Below are 5,000 nucleotides of genomic sequence, written 5' to 3' on the forward strand. Positions count from 1 at the left end.
AAATCGCAACCCAAGCGGATGAACGGCGGACTCTTCCCGCACTCGTACGTTGCAATCCACCCCTATATCTTGCGTTTCATGAAGAGTTATATCCAATATGCCAAATTCCCGCTGTCCCTGTAAGTCTGTGCACACAATATGAACCACACCTCAGCGAGACACTCTATCACACATTACTCTCTGCCTGTAACAGACACAGATACAATATGTAAGCACCAGCATGGACCAACGTCCGGTGCATCCTCTCCGCCACAGTACACCATCCACACTATGATAACCACACCAGGGGGTTCAATTATAAAATAGAATATCCCACCCGTCCGACATCCACAATTGCTCAGATAAGCCACCAACACCCACACATGTCCTACACAGGGGTGCACCCAACACCACCACACTGCCTCCTGTTACAGCACAGAAACAATGGCAGGAATGAATCGCACAGGTCTGCCACTCCCTTGCCGCAACCACAGACGCGGCGCGCCTCCAGTCACGAGCGAAAAGCGCATCCTGACGAGACATAACTGCTGTCACATACTGACGCTGCCTCAGACATCCACTTACAATGATCACTACCAACGAACCTCGGCCCCCCCCCCCCCCAACACACTATCTCTTACCACGTTGTGTACTGTAATCCAACCCATTTCGCACCTTAACCTAACCCATTTTGCACCTTAACCTAACCAAATTTGTAACGCAATTTGTACCGCAATGTAACGCAATTTGTACCGCAATGTAACGCAATTTGTACCGCAATGTAACTCAATTTGTACCGCAATGTAACTCAATTTGTACCGCAATGTAACTCAATTTGTACCGCAATGTAACTCAATTTGTACCGCAATGTAACGCAATTTGTGCCTTAACCTAACCCAAGTTGGGCCTTAACCTAACCCAAGTTGGGCCTTAACCTAACCCAAGTTGGGCCTTAACCTAACCCAAGTTGGGCCTTAACCTAACCCAAGTTGGGCCTTAACCTAACCCAAGTTGGGCCTTAACCTAACCCAAGTTGGGCCTTAACCTAACCCAAGTTGGGCCTTAACCTAACCCAAGTTGTGCCTTAACCTAACCCACGTTGTGCCTTAACCTAACCCACGTTGTGCCTTAACCTAACCCACGTTGTGCCTTAACCTAACCCACGTTGTGCCTTAACCTAACCCACGTTGTGCCTTAACCTAACCCACGTTGTGCCTTAACCTAACCCACGTTGTGCCTTAACCTAACCCACGTTGTGCCCTAACCTAACCCACGTTGTGCCTTAACCTAACCCACGTTGTGCCTTAACCTAACCCACGTTGTGCCTTAACCTAACCCACGTTGTGCCTTAACCTAACCCACGTTGTGCCTTAACCTAACCCACGTTGTGCCTTAACCTAACCCACGTTGTGCCTTAACCTAACCCACGTTGTGCCTTAACCTAACCCACGTTGTGCCTTAACCTAACCCACGTTGTGCCTTAACCTAACCCACGTTGTGCCTTAACCTAACCCACGTTGTGCCTTAACCTAACCCACGTTGTGCCTTAACCTAACCCACGTTGTGCCTTAACCTAACCCACGTTGTGCCTTAACCTAACCCACGTTGTGCCTTAACCTAACCCACGTTGTGCCTTAACCTAACCCAAGTTGTGCCTTAACCTAACCCACGTTGTGCCTTAACCTAACCCACGTTGTGCCTTAACCTGCTCTGTAATTGGCATATGACACGTTACATTAATCCAGTGTTGTCTAACCACAACCCTCTGAATATAGTTCGCTACTCGCACCGCCCACCCTCTTGTGTATCGTTTCATGTTCAACACTTCGCAAGTGTTGCTTACTTTTTACATGCTCCCGCTGTACACTGTAATGTGGACGACTGCAGGATGTACATCGCCCCCCCCCCCCTCCCCCCTGCCTTCGCACGCTGGTCGTTCAGGTGCTTGCGTGTTCAATGCTCTTCGCAGCTGTTCACTGGCATTCGCATGTCGAAGCGCTCAGTCTACGTCGTGGTACGGCCTGTGTCCACTGTCCGCTGATGTCGTAAGCTTAACCCTCACATTGTACTGCACATAGGTCCGTATGTACTGAATGATACGCTGTGGCACATGTGTGACCGTACAACGACTGCGCCCAACAACAGCGAACCATACGGTCCAAATGTTGTGCACTCAGCCACGTGCCGTCTCCCCATAACAGCTACATTGCAGTGTGGTACGCCATAGAGACGTGTGGGAGTAACGGACGCCCTGGATGGCGATCAGCATGAGCCGTCTGTTGATGTAGTGGCGCGTGTATTCAAACGTAGTCGTCTCTTCTCACACAGTGTGATAGCATGGTGCACCGCGTTCCACATCTGCGACATGGTACAGATGCTGGTTGACAGTCGGTCTCGTAATGGACATCGCATACGTAGGGGGCCACCTCCCACGCGTTCTCTAGTCGGGCACATTTTGTTGCGTGTATGTGGGCAGACGTAGTGTGTCGTGACACCTAACAGACAGGTATGCAATAATCGTTGCATTTGCAAACTGGGATGGACGTCTCCGTTTGCTGGTGACGTTACGCAAATGAACAACTGGTAAACCCATTGTGGTGCGGTTGTTGTTGCTGGAGGTAAATCAGTAAGGGCAAATCTGTGTGTGAAGCGATACGCGGCGGTGGCTGGGTGGGACCGTCCCCGGCCGGTGAGGGGGGGCCGCCCGGCGTGCTGGCCGCGCGGTGCGTGGGCGCACGCGCTACAGCCGGCTGGTGGGGGCGCCCAGTGGCAGGCGCGCCGGCCGACGGACGCGGCAGGCGGCGCAGCTGCGCGCCGGGGCACCCTGCGCGCGGCGCCGGGCGGCCAAAGTGGGTCCTCGCGGGCCCGGTGCGAAGCGCGGTGGACATCTGCAGTGTGCTGGTCCGACTGAGGACTGTGTGCGTTGAGGATGCGCCGCCGCCCGGCACTCGGCGCCGCGACGCCGTCTGCTGCTCGGTCGCCCCAGCGGTTCTCGCTGGTGGTTTGTATCGCAGTTGTGCAGACGTGTTGGCACGTGCGCTGTGCTGGGAGAGTTCGCTTCGGCACCCACGTGGGGCCTTTGCCCTTCTGTGGCGCTGGCGTTGGAGCTGCCGGTCACCGTAGGTGGCGCGTGTTGTCTCCCGCCGGCAATGCCACGACAGCACGCTCCCGGGCCTCTGTCGGCAGCGGCAAGCTCAGTTGGGAGCACGGGTGGTCGCACCTAAAGCGTCTACTCGCCTAACTCCGGGCGATTGCGCCTCTCTCGAACCCGACCAAGTACTTAGGACGGCGCTGCGCGCCGCCGGGACCTGAGAGGGTTTCGAGGTGTATTGTGCAGGGGAGCTCAGCCTCCTCCTGTTTGCAGAATAATTGAGCGGACGCTTGCGTGTTCGCGCGGGCCCCTGGGACACACTCCCGGGCGGCCGGCTGCTCAGCTCTAGTTGACGCAGCTCCCTGGTTGATCCTGCCAGTAGTCATATGCTTGTCTCAAAGATTAAGCCATGCATGTCTCAGTACAAGCCGCATTAAGGTGAAACCGCGAATGGCTCATTAAATCAGTTATGGTTCCTTAGATCGTACCCACGTTACTTGGATAACTGTGGTAATTCTAGAGCTAATACATGCAAACAGAGTCCCGACCAGAGATGGAAGGGACGCTTTTATTAGATCAAAACCAATCGGTCGGCTCGTCCGGTCCGTTTGCCTTGGTGACTCTGAATAACTTTGGGCTGATCGCACGGTCCTCGTACCGGCGACGCATCTTTCAAATGTCTGCCTTATCAACTGTCGATGGTAGGTTCTGCGCCTACCATGGTTGTAACGGGTAACGGGGAATCAGGGTTCGATTCCGGAGAGGGAGCCTGAGAAACGGCTACCACATCCAAGGAAGGCAGCAGGCGCGCAAATTACCCACTCCCGGCACGGGGAGGTAGTGACGAAAAATAACGATACGGGACTCATCCGAGGCCCCGTAATCGGAATGAGTACACTTTAAATCCTTTAACGAGTATCTATTGGAGGGCAAGTCTGGTGCCAGCAGCCGCGGTAATTCCAGCTCCAATAGCGTATATTAAAGTTGTTGCGGTTAAAAAGCTCGTAGTTGGATTTGTGTCCCACGCTGTTGGTTCACCGCCCGTCGGTGTTTAACTGGCATGTATCGTGGGACGTCCTGCCGGTGGGGCGAGCCGAAGGCGTGCGACCGCCTCGTGCGTGTTCGTGCGTCCCGAGGCGGACCCCGTTGAAATCCTACCAAGGTGCTCTTTATTGAGTGTCTGGGTGGGCCGGCACGTTTACTTTGAACAAATTAGAGTGCTTAAAGCAGGCAAGCCCGCCTGAATACTGTGTGCATGGAATAATGGAATAGGACCTCGGTTCTATTTTGTTGGTTTTCGGAACCCGAGGTAATGATTAATAGGGACAGGCGGGGGCATTCGTATTGCGACGTTAGAGGTGAAATTCTTGGATCGTCGCAAGACGAACAGAAGCGAAAGCATTTGCCAAGTATGTTTTCATTAATCAAGAACGAAAGTTAGAGGTTCGAAGGCGATCAGATACCGCCCTAGTTCTAACCATAAACGATGCCAGCCAGCGATCCGCCGCAGTTCCTCCGATGACTCGGCGGGCAGCCTCCGGGAAACCAAAGCTTTTGGGTTCCGGGGGAAGTATGGTTGCAAAGCTGAAACTTAAAGGAATTGACGGAAGGGCACCACCAGGAGTGGAGCCTGCGGCTTAATTTGACTCAACACGGGAAACCTCACCAGGCCCGGACACCGGAAGGATTGACAGATTGATAGCTCTTTCTTGATTCGGTGGGTGGTGGTGCATGGCCGTTCTTAGTTGGTGGAGCGATTTGTCTGGTTAATTCCGATAACGAACGAGACTCTAGCCTGCTAACTAGTCGCGTGACATCCTTCGTGCTGTCAGCGATTACTTTTCTTCTTAGAGGGACAGGCGGCTTCTAGCCGCACGAGATTGAGCAATAACAGGTCTGTGATGCCCTTAGATGTTCTGGGCCGCACGCG

General features: G+C 53.7%; 1 non-coding gene across 1 annotated transcript in view; it reads left to right on the forward strand.

Moving 5' to 3' along the window:
- Positions 1-3,429: 3,429 nt before the first annotated feature.
- Positions 3,430-5,000, forward strand: part of LOC126178732 (small subunit ribosomal RNA) — a 1,909-nt gene continuing 338 nt past the window's right edge. Inside the window, exon 1 of the ribosomal RNA XR_007536596.1 lies at positions 3,430-5,000. This exon is cut by the window's right edge and continues 338 nt beyond it. This is a non-coding gene — a ribosomal RNA (small subunit ribosomal RNA).

The sequence above is a fragment of the Schistocerca cancellata genome, chromosome 3, assembly GCF_023864275.1.
Source record: "Schistocerca cancellata isolate TAMUIC-IGC-003103 chromosome 3, iqSchCanc2.1, whole genome shotgun sequence".
Classification (NCBI taxonomy): domain Eukaryota; kingdom Metazoa; phylum Arthropoda; class Insecta; order Orthoptera; family Acrididae; genus Schistocerca; species Schistocerca cancellata.